This window comes from Chenopodium album, chromosome 25, assembly GCF_948465745.1.
Source record: "Chenopodium album chromosome 25, dcCheAlbu1.1, whole genome shotgun sequence".
Taxonomy (NCBI): Eukaryota; Viridiplantae; Streptophyta; class Magnoliopsida; order Caryophyllales; family Amaranthaceae; genus Chenopodium; species Chenopodium album.
The window spans coordinates 3,785,584-3,801,700 of record NC_137858.1 but is presented as its reverse complement, the minus strand read 5'-3'; the positions used below and the strand labels follow the sequence as shown (position 1 = coordinate 3,801,700).

General features: G+C 34.2%; 1 pseudogene across 2 annotated transcripts; it reads left to right on the top strand.

Moving 5' to 3' along the window:
- The first annotated feature begins 7,928 nt into the window (after nt 1–7,928).
- LOC145614954 (uncharacterized) lies at nt 7,929–12,758 on the top strand (annotated as a pseudogene). Of its 2 annotated transcripts, none has more exons than XR_014107185.1 (2): nt 7,929–8,549; nt 12,495–12,758. The product of XR_014107185.1 is annotated as an uncharacterized LOC145614954, transcript variant X1 (transcript). The 2 variants fall into 2 exon arrangements; XR_014107186.1 differs by lacking the exon at nt 12,495–12,758 and adding an exon at nt 10,770–10,784.
- The last annotated feature ends 3,359 nt before the right edge of the window (nt 12,759–16,117 follow it).

Sequence of the window (16,117 nt, the reverse complement as noted above, 5' to 3'; positions counted from 1 at the left end):
TTGGGCTCTCTAACTTGGCCCAAACGTTTCGTATCTCTAAAATTGAGCCCTTAGTCACCGATTTGCTACTTCCAATCGGTCTTGGGCTATCAAGAGTGGTCGTGGCCTTCCAACGCTCGTAGATGCTCCTCGAAAATCCGGAAAAATGCTCCAAGTAAGCAATTTCCTACAAAACTACGAAAACACTGGAAAACACAAATTAGTAATAAAAGTGGCTCGAAGGAGCCAAAACACTACTAATTACGACCAAGGAACAAGGGTAAATCTCTATATAAAATGATAATATCAATAATATACGGAGTATTTAGCTTAGCTTCTTAAAAATATACGGAGTATGTATCATTTGCATGCATGTAAGATAGATGCATATAGATCTGTGATCTGTCTATTTAAATGTAATGGACAACTGTTTTTATTTAAAATCAAAAGCAAGTTGCGAAGGTGGAATTGTCATATCAGTGGATAGAATGCACATAATTCACTGATTGGTTCTCAACTTGGGCAATTCAACATTTATTATTTTTCATTTCCACCTATTAGATATAGTATTAAATTACCTGTGAGGGATTGTTATTTTACTCATCAGTTTATTTTAGTACTAAGAACAATTTCATTGGACCGTGACCTCTTACATATAACTAATGTAAGTAGGAATATAATTTTGTATGTATGAAATTATGAAATATCCTTTTTACCTACAAGAAAACGCAAAGATGAGTACACACTTATGCAGTTATTTTTATTTTTTTTAATTTTTTTTTTATAGAAGCTTATGTACTTATGTAGTACTTCATTTGTTTTTTTTTTGTTGAAAGGAAACTTATGTAACATACTAACATGATTGGACTAATATAAACAAAGTATGCAAACACGAACACACATAGATACAAACACAAAAACGCCACACACAAGTTGCCATGCATCATTCATAGTCATTTTCAAAATTCAAACTTAGTAAAAAAATAAGTTTATACTTCGTATATTTTAAACTACAATACAATCAAAATTCATCCCCACTAAATTATGTACAAAGTACTCGTATAACAAAACTTGATACTCCGTATTAGGAAATAAATTACTTTAAATACAAAGAAAAACAGTAAATAAAATACTTGTATATAAGAATGAATAAGGGCATAATCTCTTCAGCTTTCAGTTCAGTTTACTCCAATTCCTAATTTCCTCCTCTTATAAAATATTCAGTACAGTTTAGTAAATCAGAACAGGCCTTAAGTGGTAAAATGGGAAGAGAAGAATGAGATTTACTAGTAAGAGGAATTCATTAAAAAAAAAAGAAAAGAAGAAACGCCAGGTAGTAAAAACCAGGAATCATGACTGTCACTACCCACAAATAACGGTATTGCACTGTCTATTGTCTACTACTGCTGTTAGCATCTGTATGACTCTGATAGATCGGTCAAACCTTAAGCCTTTTGAATTTTTTCTTCGTAAAATACATAAAAAAATCCAGGTCCTTTTTCATCTTTTCTTTTCTTATTTTTCTTAATTTATTCGTATTTTATTTTTTTCTCTTAACTGATTTTCCATTCTTTGTCGGCTGTATTGGCGGCTAATTGGCCTGCGGCTAGGCTGCATACTTCTTGTTTCTCACCAATTATTAGTAGTCCGTACTTGTTAATCCTTCGTTGGATATGTTTTTTTCAACTTAAAAGAATTAATTAGCTCGAATCAAATTTAGAGACGATAGATTATTAGAAATGATCATATACAATTTAATCTAATACGGAGTACTATGTAATTTTATTCAATTTAACATATAATTAACTAATCGATCTGTAATAATGAGTACTATTCTAATCAACTAATATACTCTTTGTGAAACATGTAGGAAACAGATAAAGATAATGAAAAATCGAGGTTGTAAGAGGCAAAAGCCGGCATTTGAACAATATACATGTAATTTGTAGTAATTTATATTGCCATTGTGACTATAATATATTTAAATTTGCTATTTTTTTTTTTATAATAGTAAAAAATAATTTAATGTGTGTAAAAAGAATAATCTAGTAACCAAACAAGCTTTTGATGACCGTGTATCATAGGTGTTAAATTGGATGGTTAGGATTAGATAGATAAATATCGAACGGTCCAAATTTAATCTCTTAGTGTAGTTGAAGATAGTTGTCCGTAGTCGACAACTACGCTAGAATTTTTAATAAATATCAAGTAAAAATTAGCTAGTGGAATAGGAAAAAATGTTAGGTAACCTGATTAAGCCAATTATAATGTAATACGGACTACGGACTATGTATATATGATTATATGCTATGAGTACTGTACTACTAAAATTAAATGCCTATATCGGTTACAAGTTTGTAATTTAGATGGGCACATCTGATCTCTCGATGATCTACTGCATGGAATTAAATAATGAATCAAACAAAGTTTAGGTCTATAGACATCACACATATCTGATATGTAGTACTTTGTAGCTTGTTAGTCAGGAGTATATTCTCTTTGACACTAGGGAGTACTAAGTTACTTAATAGTACATTATTAGTATTACTTAAATAATAAACATAGCCTTGAATTGATTGACCAATATGATGACCACTCTGAAAAAGTATATGTGCGTTAGTTTATGCTTCATGATATGTGACTCTTTTTAACATAATTAAATAAATATACTGATATACATGATCGATCAGCAGGCAGCAGCCGTGTATTTCACATTTAGGTTGAATTCTAAAGACTAAATAAGAAGTAAATTAAACCAGTATATACTTTTCCAAATAATCTTGTTCCATTAAGCTATATTACCTAAATAAAATTTGACTTTCTTTTAATTGAGCTGAGCCTAATTACATTTCATTCAAATTAGCATTACGTATACCCTAGTAGGTTATATATAATCCTCGTCTCCTTGACCTTGATTTTGAATTACATGTTATTCTGATGAATGCATGACATGATACTCCAATCCGTAATCTTGAAACAAGTTATAATTTGAATCAAATTAAAGTATAACACTCATATATAGGAATAGAAAAAACTCCAATCCTAAGTGGAGAGCTTATAATGAAGTCAAATTATTAGTGTTTCACATAAGCACAAACCCTGAATTAAATTATTAGTATTTACATTAGTTAAATTATTTTTGTCCGAGGTGACATAACTTAAGATCACCTTTTAGTGATTGCATGATGGTCAGACAAACGAACAAATATATTTGGGGGGCATTATTATTAATTATCTAGCTTATTAGCATACCATACTACTTGAGATTTTCATTTCTCAATGTTTATATATTGTTTAGTACTAATTCCTGACAATATGATAATGTTGATTAGTGCAATTTTAAGTACGATTATTTTTCGTATTATGCTCATCTTTTCATGATTTACTTTTTGAGACGTTAATTTGATCTTTAGATAGATGCGCATGCATTCATAGAAAGGCATTATTATTGGTTTTTAATACTGAAAAGTTAGTATAAAATAAAAGGATTATAGTCCGTACTTGGAACAAAAGAAATACAAATCATACAAGAGTTTAGTAGAGTAATTACTATAATAAGTAGATGCACTTAGTTAATTATATATATGAGCTTTGACTGTAGAAAACGGTTGATCTGTTAAAGATTATGGTTATAGTCAGTTAAATTGTGGGCAAGATCAGTATTTTCAGTTTTTCGTCAGTCACTTAACACTTTATTATTTTTTTTCCTTTTTGTTTTTAAAAAATAAAAATAAAAATATTCAAGACGATTTTTGTATGCGGCTGGCAACATGGTGCGGCAGGGGTTACTTGTATAGCGTTACTGATTTTGTCAGGGGTTACTTGTAAGTGTTACTTGTATTCTGGGGATACTAGTATGGGTGTTACCGGTTTTGCCAGGGGTTACTTTTAGGTGTTACATGTATTCTGTGGTTACTTGTATGAGTATTATTGGTTTTGGTCAGGGGTTACTTGTATTCTGGGATTACATGTATGGGTGTTACTGGTTTTCGTCAGGGTTACTTGTAAGGTGTTACTGGTTTGGTACGAGGTTTTGGTACCCCTACAAGTAATCCATACAAGTAACCCCAAAATACAAGTAACTCATACAAGTAACCCCAGAGTACAAGTAACATCCTACAAGTAATACCTACAAGGCTACAAGTAACTCCAGAAACAAGTAACCAGAATACAAGTAACTCCTGCTGCACCATGTGACCTGCCGCACTGAAAAAGCTCTGTTTTAATTTGTTAAGGGATGTGTTCTATTCATGGGTAATCCTTATTGCTTACATAATTTTACATTATACGGGGAAGATGAGGGAATCCTCTACCCCCAAGCAATTGTACGTAGTTGATGGGGGTCGAAAGGTCGCAGGGTGAGTTTCCCACCAAATTCGCCAGTTGCGCATAAAATGTGTGTATTGTGATTGGTATTATAGTAGAATAATTTAGGAAGATATACTTAGTATAATGGTTGATGGAGCTAAGAGAGAAGAAGTAAAGATGCACATGCAAGACTGCAAAGGTGAGAAGGAGAAATTATAAATAAAAAAGGGGGAAAGAAGAAGGCAAAGGCAGAGCACGCCCCCACACATGTAGAGTGACAATGGAAGGAAAGAAGGAAGGATAGGAGGCAACAAAGCCAAACACGACAGATACGTCAGTTGCCTTTGCACATGCCCTTTGCCAGTTTCGCAGCCCCATTTCCAATTTCCTTCAATTTGCTTCTAATGCTACCGAGTTTGTGCCTCTTTTCCTAAGCTAATTCTCTTCTTTCTCATTATTTATACATCTAAGTTTCGCCATTATTATTCTCTTCTGATCTGACTCTTCCAATTAAACAACCTTGATCATTTCTTCCCTCTTTTGACCATCCATTTTGAGCATCTACTTCCTTCTTATACCTTTTAATTAATGCGAGATAATTGGCATCAGCTCACATATATATATATATATATATATATATATATATATATATATATATATGATGTATGTTGGCTCGGCCCCTTAACTTTATAGCCTAAGAATAAACACCATTGCCCATTGGACTAATTTCAGATGAAATATGGTCAATTAAAATAGGATTAATAAGGTACTAATCTATTTATTTACAAGCAAGCCAAGGAGCTGATAACTTATACATGTAGAAAATGTCTGTGTCCATTTTACTGTATTTTACATGGCACGGTCAATTTATAATTGTGAAACGGTGCAAGTGACATAAATAAATATGGTAATACTGGTATATGTATGATAAATTGCTCCAACTGCTCAATACAGAAGTATATATTCAAATTGGTTTATTTATTTTTTTCAAATTGGTTGATTTATTTATTTATTTATTTAAAAGCACAAATTCACATTGTTATATGCATGTATGGGTTGATTGCTTTAAGAGTGAGTGAGTGTGTGAAGAGGGAAAGTGGTGGGGAAGGGAAGCAATTGCAGGAAGTGGAAATTTCGTGGCTTTAATGAATTCAACAATGCATGGTGTTACCATGTACAGTACTTCTTAAGCCAATCAGTAAGGCATGTTTCATAATTCCCATTTTTTTTGTTAAAGCTGAACCCTCGGTAACTATACCAAATTAGAGGAATTCCATATGCTACATTATAATTTTACTGTCAGTTTATTCAAATTTTTAACTTCTTTTTTTTAAATTTTTTTTTGGTAATTTGATACAATTACTTAACACGCATTAACGTTGTCCTCTCTGCTTACGTTACCAGGCATGCATTCCGATCATCCGGTGAATGGGGATCACACATACGACTATACGAGTAAAAAGAAATACGAAGTACAAATTAAAAGAAGGAAATTTTGATTTTTAACACCACAAAAAAACAAAAAAAATGGTTTTTAACACTACAAAAAAAAAACTTTTATTTTAACACCACAAAATTTTACAAAAATTGGCTTTTACCACCACTTAACGGCTACCATCCAAAATTCCGTTAAGTAGGGTCCAATTTTGCCACGTGTCGACATATTATTAGTTTATGAAAAAAAAAGAAAATTAAAAAATTAAAAAAATAAAATAAAAACCCTAAACTAACCCAGCCACCCCAGCCCAACCGTCGGAAGCGCGGCGCCACCTCCGCCTCACCATTACCCTCCCTTTCTCAGTCCAAAGCCACCGGAAAACCCTCTCCATCCCTTTCCCCCACCCCAAAACCGACAATCACACCCCCAACGGCCACAATCTAAGGCCGTTCGATTTTCAAACAACCAAAAAACGGCCCTAAAATGGCCACTTACGGGTGAAATCGGCCAATTTCGGCCCTTAACCGACCATTTAAGCCCTTAATCGGCCAAATTTGACCACTTGCGGCCGTTTTCGATCGCCGATTTCAAGGTGTTTGAAAAATGGCAGCCGTTCAAGGTGGTCTTTGGGGAGGGCTGTCGATTTTGGGGTAGGGGAAAGGAGGGAGGGGATTTACCGGTGGTCTGGGGCTGAGAACGGGGCTGTCGAGGTGAGTTAATTGCGGCGGCAGCCTACCGGAGGTGTGGCTGACGGTGGAGGTGGGGTGGCTGGGGTAGTTTTAGGGTTTTTTTTATTTTTTATTTTATATTATTTTAGACCAATAATATGCTGACACGTAGGCATTGTGGCCCCACTAACGGTTTTCATCCCTAAATCAGTTAAGTGGTGGTAAAAGTCAATTTTTGTAAAATTTTGTGGTGTTAAAATAAAAGTTTTTTTTTTTTTGTAGTGTTAAAAACCATTTTTCGTTTTTTTGTGGTGTTAAAAATTAAAATTTCCTTAAAAGAACTGAAATTTCACACTTATTTTCTATTTCTATATGATCTCTTCCTTTCCATTTTCTGTTGCTCTCGTTTTTTACTTTGTATTGTTTTCAATGCACATGTTTAAACACAAACAATATTTTACGTGTCTGTTTTAATTCGCCTTTCTCAAACAATTGTTTAATGGTACTAACATTCTAACAAAGAAATTTTTTGTCAAAATAAAATAAAATAAAATAAACAAAGAAAATTGAAGAGAGTACTTACATTGAGCAATGGTTCGTTATTTATTATCAACAAAATTGGACATTACTACATTAGTTATTTCTACATTATACACTGATAGTAGACGATAAGTTCTCTGAAATAGGGAGTTAAATGTGATGGGTGATTTGTTTCAATGGGTTATACGAATGGATGAGGGGCACAAGCGGCCCACTACGTGGAGCCACAAAGCCCTACATTAGTCCATTTAGCAGACAAAGTCCTAATATATTTGCCTCACCAATTGCCATCATTTTTGGGTCAATCAATAAATGAATCTATGAGTATTTCTTTGTAGCTCTGCATACAATGCCGTTTGGCTTCAACATAATTTGTTGTGCGATTGACTTCTCGACATATAAGACGGGAGGAAATAAAACCAAAGTAGCAGAAAAGATCTTAAATATTCATAAGAAGTTGGCATAACCTGACTCTATAATCTTTAGTTTATTTTGTGGACTTAACTAGTTAGTAATACAAAGTGTAACATTAACCCGAGCTATGCTTGAAGTAATATTTAAAGTAATACTAATAATTACTCTATTATTTTCTCAATGGGTATAAATCATTTGACTTTTTACATTAGTCATATTCTAATTTGAACCATCAATACCTTAACTATATAGTACTTTATTTTAATGAACATTACAAAAAAATAAAAAAATGTTAAATATTCCGTATTTCAGTGTTCTTTCTTGACAGGAAGCTTATAATACAACAATCCATATCTTTTAATTTTTATTGTATTATATAAACATATACGGCTTACGGAGTACTAAATTTTTTTGGTTGAACATAACATTGTGTAAATATAAAAATAGTGTAGAAAGTCAAAATGATGAAAAATACTCAGTAATAAAAATCATGGACCTTGGGCTCTTTAAAAACCCAAAGATTGGCCTTTTATAGAGTGGGCTTTATTGTCCATTTGAAAAACCCACCCTCTTCCGTCTTCTTCAATCTTCAACAATTTCATATTTCCACTGTAATAAACCCTAACCAAATCAAATCAAACCCAGAAATCAATCTCTGTATCATCCATTTTCAAACCTCAAAAGAAGAAAAATGCGTTCATTAATCACCAGAATCCCATCAAAATACCTTGTAAAACGCTTCATTCCATCAATTTCTCTCTCATCCCACTCTATTTCTACATCAACCGAATCCAAACCCCAGAAATTAGATCGAATTGCAAATGAGCTGCTATCCCTCAATCCCGTTGAACTTCATGATTACTCTATCCTATTTGGGATGAAGATGGGCCTTAAGAATGCCGGGTTAGCTGGGCTCTCAGCTGGGCCAAGCTCATCTGGGTCAGCCCAGCCCAGTGCGGAGGCTGAGACGAAGGAGAAGACGATGTTCGATGTGAAGTTGGAGAAGTTTGATGCAGGGGCGAAGTTGAAGGTGATTAAAGAGGTGAGAAGTTTTACAGAATTGGGGTTGAAGGAAGCAAAAGATTTGGTTGAGAAAACACCTGCATTTGTGAAGAAAGGGGTTACTAAAGAAGAAGGTGAAGCTATTATTGAGAAGTTGAAGGCGCTTGGTGCTACTGTCGTTTTGGAATGATTTTGATTTTGTAAGTGTTAATCATTGTAGAATATTTATCGTTATTGTTATTTTTGTATGATGATATGAAAATGGTGATTTATTTGTTGTCATCTTGAATTGAGCTGATGATTGTTACATGTTGCATTGCATAAATAAGCAATTGAAGTTTTATAATTCTTTGTTGGATGTTATATTTCAATGTGTGAATCGAATTTTGTGTGCTATGTGATCTGATGGATTTGACTCGTAGTTGTAACTGAGGAAATGAATTTAGAATTAGCTAATGGTCTGTTTGGAAACCATCATTTCATTTCTAATGATGGAATTGTCTCAAATTGCTTGTTTGGGAATTATAAGTATTTGCATTTGGATTTCACCCAAATCCAGTCTTTGAATAGTTCAATTAAATTTTCAGAATTTTAAATCCAGCTTTAATACATGTCATTTCAAATCCACTATTGCCTTCACCACCGTAGCCACTGCCAACACGCCCGCTTGCAACTTCTTGACACTGTAAATCCTTCACTATTGCCTTCACCTTGTAAAAAAAGGGTTTCAATACTAAGGCTTTTCAATAAAGTACTCCCTCTTATTTTAATTTCTGGTTTATATGATTGATTTAATTTCTTTGTTAGAGCATAATTTTTAGAGAGAGAAAAACAGAGGCATGCAAATTTGAAATTCCATGGCCTCAAAATACATAGTGACTTAATCATGGTTTCAAAATACATAGTGAATTCAAAATGATTAATTTGAAATTTCTAAGTTTATCCAAACAAAGAATTTGGAATTCAATGTCTGTATTTGAAATACCAGATTTGAAATTCTGAATTTGAAATCAAATACTTGCATCCAAACACTACCTAAAGGAATTGGCAAATAGTAAAATACAAATAAATTGTAGTAACATGTTGTTTTGCGTTCTATTTATTGTTTAACCACCATGTAAGGCTTATTGGAACTTTGGAAGTGTGTTGAGAACTTGAGAGCAATCATGGATGCTAGCGAAATGGATGTTAGATGCTCATTTCATCTCGTTTCGTAGACTCCTAGTTTTGATAGACTGATACTGATATGATCCCTTGTATGTGCATAGAAGGTTGTTCTTTGATGATTATTATATGCACTAAGGAAGCAGTTGAGATGGTCTATTATACTCGTACAACTGTACAAGGAAAGATATGGTCGCATGGTATTAGGGTTGTTTTTTAAATGGTTTGCTTGATAATGTCTAGAATGTTTTGAATGATTTATAATGAGTGTATTTTAGAGCTAAGAGGTGTATATATTATGTGCATCTTGAAATCCAGCATTTTTGCCCATCACATTTAGGAGTGTGCCGAAGTTCATGCACCTAAAATAAAGGTCACATTCATTTTTTTTAAATGTTAGCATCAAACCCTCCAACGTTGGGATCCTTTTGTCATTTGGAGGATGAAGGCTAGGACAATTTAGTGTGGAGTGTTGGAGCTATGTTTCTTGGACTTGTAGGCAATAATTGCAAATAAATTCAAATTAAGGAGTTTCACTTAATCAAACAAGCCTCCAATTGGTGTTCTTGATGGATTTAAAATGGGTATCCTGCTGTCTTCTAAACATGAAATGTACAAAGTATACAATTACTGCCAGCTCAAACTTTTCTTTTAGGTAATTCAGTACCAAGTATACTAAGTTATGAACTGAATGCTAACTGAGCTCTCCAGCTTGTTGGAGTTTGGGTACTCTCTTAAAATGCCATGGAAACACTGTGGTGCAATAGTATTTGCTTGAGTGTAGACGCGTAGTAGCTCAAACTATTAGAGTCTGAGATTCCTTTAATTTCCGAAAGATCTTCCTCTTTCACCTGGCATACACATTCCTAGCATGACTGTTGTTATTTGAGGTGATCACATAAATTGGTGCCTTGATGCTTTTTGGAGCAAACATTTGCGTCCTAAGCTAACTTTTGGATGTAGTATTGGTTTCTCTTTGTTATTAAAGAAGAATCATGGCGAAGTCAAAATTCAAGTTACCACTCTTGTTATTTTTGTTTTGTTCTTTTTTCCTCGGAGTAAGTTGGAAAATTTATAAAAGAGTGTACATCGTGAGATTCGTGACTTATCTATCTTGCCCCTGAGTCATGCAATTGGAAATTAGTCAATGCTTGTGAGTTTTAAGCCTAATTACTTTTGCTCTGTCGGAGTTGGGCAAAAATTCAATGAAGTATTACATCCTGTGAACAACATAACATTCCCTTGTAATCTTGTAGGTTGTGTTTTTGATTCCTAAGGTACCATCTCCAACCTATGTTTCCTGAAATGGGGCACTCGTGACAAGTGACTGACAGCCATGGGTACATCTCTAAGACTCCAATTATTAAGCTGGTTTATGAAAAGAACCTTCATTTTAGAGAAGGAAGGAAGTGTCAAGTGTTCATACCTATGAGTATTGATGAGTTTTAGTAACAGACCTAAACTTGTGCAGCTAAATGGGTTCACTTGAGGAATTCCCCTTCCCCTTTTTCAGGACATATGAATTATCGGTGTGCACACTATTGCAGTTGGTTCATACTGCCCTTCATGAATGCACCAAACATTTTGAGGCTAGACCACCATTTCATCAGAGACAAGGTCCTAGAGGGTCTGTTACAGACTTGCTTGTTTCTCATAATTAGTTTCTTGAAGTTGGAAATCTACCTTCACATTCCTTCCCCCGCTTTTTATTGCTATTGATTCTCAGCTTGGCTTGATATTCTAGTGTATAAATTAGAATGTTGACTTTTTTTTATCTTTTATAGTAATAATTTAGGCAACCTGTTTAGGAAGTTTCCTGTACAATTGTACAAAATAAAGATATTCTTCTCTGTTTGGAGTACTACATTGGAATAGCATAATGATAAATTTTTCTGAGCTGAAGATGCCAGCAGGAAAAGTTTAGAAGTTCTGTACTAAGCATTTTATCATAATTTTTAATATAGTGTCTTGTTAGAAACCTCATGGTTTTTGCTCCCTTTGCTTGTATCAGCAAATGTGTCAATGCTCGTAAGTTCTAAAGTTTCTGGAACATAACTCAGTTAGAAACTTGGATGGAACTTCATAACCAATCTTTATAACAGTAGATCAGGCTAGTAAAAAGTTTGAATTCTTTTGTTACAGCATGGATGCATGTTTTTCTCCTGTTTGCTGATACTTATGTGTGGGAATAATTAGACAGTGTGTCTTAGATGAGTTAGATCGCCTGATTTTGGGTATAGAGGTTTCCTTATGCTATAGTTCAACAAGGTCATGCCCTGCTGGTTCATGTAAGAAAATGATGGTGCTAAAGAGGCCATCTTGTCTGTTGCTGTTAATGCCCTGTTTTTGTGCTAAGAGGCCATCTTGTCTGTTGCAGTTTTATTCTCACACTTTATGATACAAGTGTGGACTGATGCATACTTCTGCTAGTCTCTCTTGGCCACCCATCTTCCCATCCTTTTTTGATTTCTCTAACCATTATTTGCTTTCGATAGATCTGTTCAGATTCAGATGCCAACACTTTGCCAGACAATTTAGTCTTTGGCCACTTTCATGTTCCGTAGTAGTCTTAGTGCTGATTATAATAATATCAATTATTGACCTTACCCTCCTCTTCATAAACCTTTTCTTATTGATTTTAAGAGTAAACGTTGGATATCTGTAGCTTTGTCACAACTCACAAGTCTGTGTATGAAACAGTAGGGTTTGGAGACTGAAACTCGGCTTTATGTGCCTACCACAGCGTGTTGTTGTCGAGTAGGAAGTTAAAGAAGTCATTACACTTGCACCCTTTCTTCCAAAAGGTCCTTTCTATTTATTCAAATTGGAAGCATCAAACATTCCTTGATACTTAGTATGTTGTTAATTGACTAAGTATGAGTTCGAAGTCCGTAGTTAGAGATGTGTTTATCATACTTCATTTTTAGTATAAGATGTTGGACGAGAGCATAAGCATATAACATTTCCTTTGCATTATACAGGAGCTTTTTATTATGGACGCGGCAAAATGGGATCCACACTGACACTTCGCACGAGTTGGAAACTTCAAAGATGATAGCGATTGCTGACCCTGATAATCTCACTAAACAAACATATATACGGAGTCTGGAAAAGGCCTTTTTAGTAGCTTTTTCGGCGTTTTAGAGAGGTTTAGTCAATTTTGTACCAAAATGTTTTTATGCTGATTGCTGATATCGTACTAGTTGGTACCACCCATGCGTTAATAATCTGTCTTTTGACCGTTATCTTCTCCTTATTTGACTCACCTGTATTGTCAACCTCAACCTTCTATTACCCAATCTTATTTCTTGTAAGAAGTACAAATGCTGGCCAAAAGAGTCGTTTCGTGTTTGTTCCATATTTCTAAAGTCCTTTGTTACTCTACGGTGGAATTTGAGCAGGAGCTTTGTGCTTCATAATATCCGAGATTAAAGCAAGTCCATTGCACCTTATGAACACAAGATTTACGCTGTATCATCTTTCATATTCCCGGTTGCATGAAATAATTTGGAAAATCTCTTTTATATAGTACTAGGGGAGCCTACGCGCGCGTTGCGTGCGACATAATCGATGTTTATGGTTGAGTTGTAATAGTTCGTCATGGCATCCAAAACCTATTGGCTATGCTTTTGAATGCATATACTAAGAAATAAATTGTTGACAATTATATCCTTGGGTAGGTACGGAAATGTAACACTTGAAAATATCCCTACCTTATAAAAAGTAGAAGATTGCTCTTATGAATAGTGTACGGACCATTATACCCCTTAAAATGTTTGTTTACCTCCTTACCTCCATGTGTAATGACTAGGGGAGCCTACGCGCGCGTTGCGTGCGACATAATCGATGTTTATGGTTGAGTTGTAATAGTTCGTCATGGCATCCAAAACCTATTGGCTATGCTTTTGAATGCATATACTAAGAAATAAATTGTTGACAATTATATCCTTGGGTAGGTACGGAAATGTAACACTTGAAAATATCCCTACCTTATAAAAAGTAGAAGATTGCTCTTATGAATAGTGTACGGACCATTATACCCCTTAAAATGTTTGTTTACCTCCTTACCTCCATGTGTAATTTTGTAATTTTACTTAAAACCCATTAATCAATTAGAAATTAAATGGAGGATGGAATAATAAAGTTTGAGGTTATGGTTTAATTTCATGACAGCATTAAATGTGATGAATGATGTATAGTAACTGTGCAACATTCTAAACTTAAGTTAAACTACTTTAAAATAACGCCCACATAAAGCAACAACTTTTCGTTGTCCAGTAACTAATGCTGTCATGAAATTAAACCATAACCTCAAACTTTATTATTCCATCCTCCATTTAATTTCTAATTGATTAATGGGTTTTAAGTAAAATTACAAAATTACACATGGAGGTAAGGAGGTAAACAAACATTTTAAGGGGTATAATGGTCCGTACACTATTCATAAGAGCAATCTTCTACTTTTTATAAGGTAGGGATAGGGATTTCGTAGTATTTAATTTCCTTTAAAACCCCTTTGACTAGTCTAAATGCAAAGGATTAGAACTCTTTAAAGATGTTCTTGTTCGAATAAATAGGTGTCACACAAAATTATACAGTAAAATACATCCGCACGAATGCGGAATGAGTGAATGACCTTTGTTGGGCAGCTAATAAATGGTACAGTAGCAATTTTAGTCACCAAAAGCGAATGTACCAAGAAATAGGTAGTCCATGTCTCAATTGTATGAATGATATCAGGCCACAATAATTGTACTACTTAATTACCCATTATTATAATCACAAGGATAGATTGAGGGGGCCTGATAAATATTTGATCCCAAATAAGCCTAAGTAGACCGGGTCCATAACTTCAACACCGTACAATATATTTAGATCAACACATAAGGAAGTCGTTCCAACTTAACTATAAATCTCTCATTAAAAGCCTTACAAATGCGTTAACAACCAAGAGATATCTTCCATTTGGAGCAAAACCCTATTGTAATTTTTTAATTAATTAGAGTTTTATAGTCATTAGATGAGATTATCATTAACCCAACATAGAAAAAGAAGTGGGCCCAAAAACCAAACATCACTCAATGGGCCACAATGGCTAATAGACAAGACCTATAATTATATATTACTAGTACACTAATATACGATCTTAATTTTGTTTGCCAAAGCAAAGGATTCTTGTGTCGGCCAGCTAATTAGTAATTACTCATTTTAGTATTTAACTCACCCTTTCTCATTTCCTCCTTTCATTTACATCCTACAACACTTTCATACACATTTTTCTCACCCAAAAAAAATGGGAAACTGCGCGTGTGCAATCAAAGATTACTACACCACCAACACCACCACCTCAACACCGGTTTATCACCACCGTCGACAACGTCGTCTCGAGGCCGAAGCCACGAAGACAACAGGACAAAAAACCATGATCAAGGTTGTTACAACAACAGGTGGAATCATGGAATTGTATTCACCAATTACAGTTGAACAAATTACCTCAGAGTTTCCGAACCACGGAATATTCCTTAACCCAAACCCTGCCTCCAACAACCCTCCTATGTTACACAACGACAACCTCTGCCCTGGTCAACTTTACTACCTCCTCCCTCTTAACCTCCCCTCCTCTGTCGCGACAGAGACCGACACAAGTAACTATAACGTATCAACGCCGTACAGAATGTCAGTTGATACGACGGGTACAAGAGTAGTGTACAAGAATCAACCCGACACGGATGTTGTCCCAAGGAATGATAACGGTTCCGGTGTTTGGAAGGTAAGGTTGGTTATAAACCCGGAGCATTTGTCTGAAATTTTGTCTCAAGATAACAAAACTCAGCAATTGATTGAAAGTGTTAGGACCGTTGCTAAGTGTGGCAGTGGGAATGCAACCAGTGGTGGTGCTAAAACGTCGTCGTCGCTGTCGTTGTCGTCGTCTGCCGGGAGTTCAAGCACCCCTAATAATTCTGATCAGTGTAGTGTGTCTAGTTGAATTGTGTACATGACATGATCTCTAATTTTATTATTCATTCATATTATGTAGGAGGTCTGTCTATGTCAAATGGTTAGATGTTAGGAAAATTTATACATACTGCTATTAATTTAGTAGTAATTATTTGATTATTTGATTTATGGATTTACATGTACTTTTAAAAAGGTTTTTTATACAATTGAAAGCGTAGAGAAATTATGGCGAGTTGTGTTTGTATAATTGACTAATTTTATTTTAACTCAAAATAATAATTCGTATGATATTGATATTGTATTTTGAATAGGTACATGAAAATTAAATTTAAAAGAGAAAAAAATAATATGTTGAAATGTGGTATTTAAATAATTATAGTGGTTTATATATTGTAACGATATGATATTTTATATGGATTTGATGATGTATAATATGACATGACTTTAAAAAAGGAATGTAAAATTCTAACACCTCAAATTATGTATAAATCCTACCAATTGGTCATCTATTTTGAATGTGGCATATTATAGTGTTTGTGTTCCATAAAATTTTAACCTTTATATGCTCAATATATATAAATTCAATTTTTTATATACAGTGTAAACTTTTGTCATTTAATTGTCAAAATTTGAGTATGTGGATAAT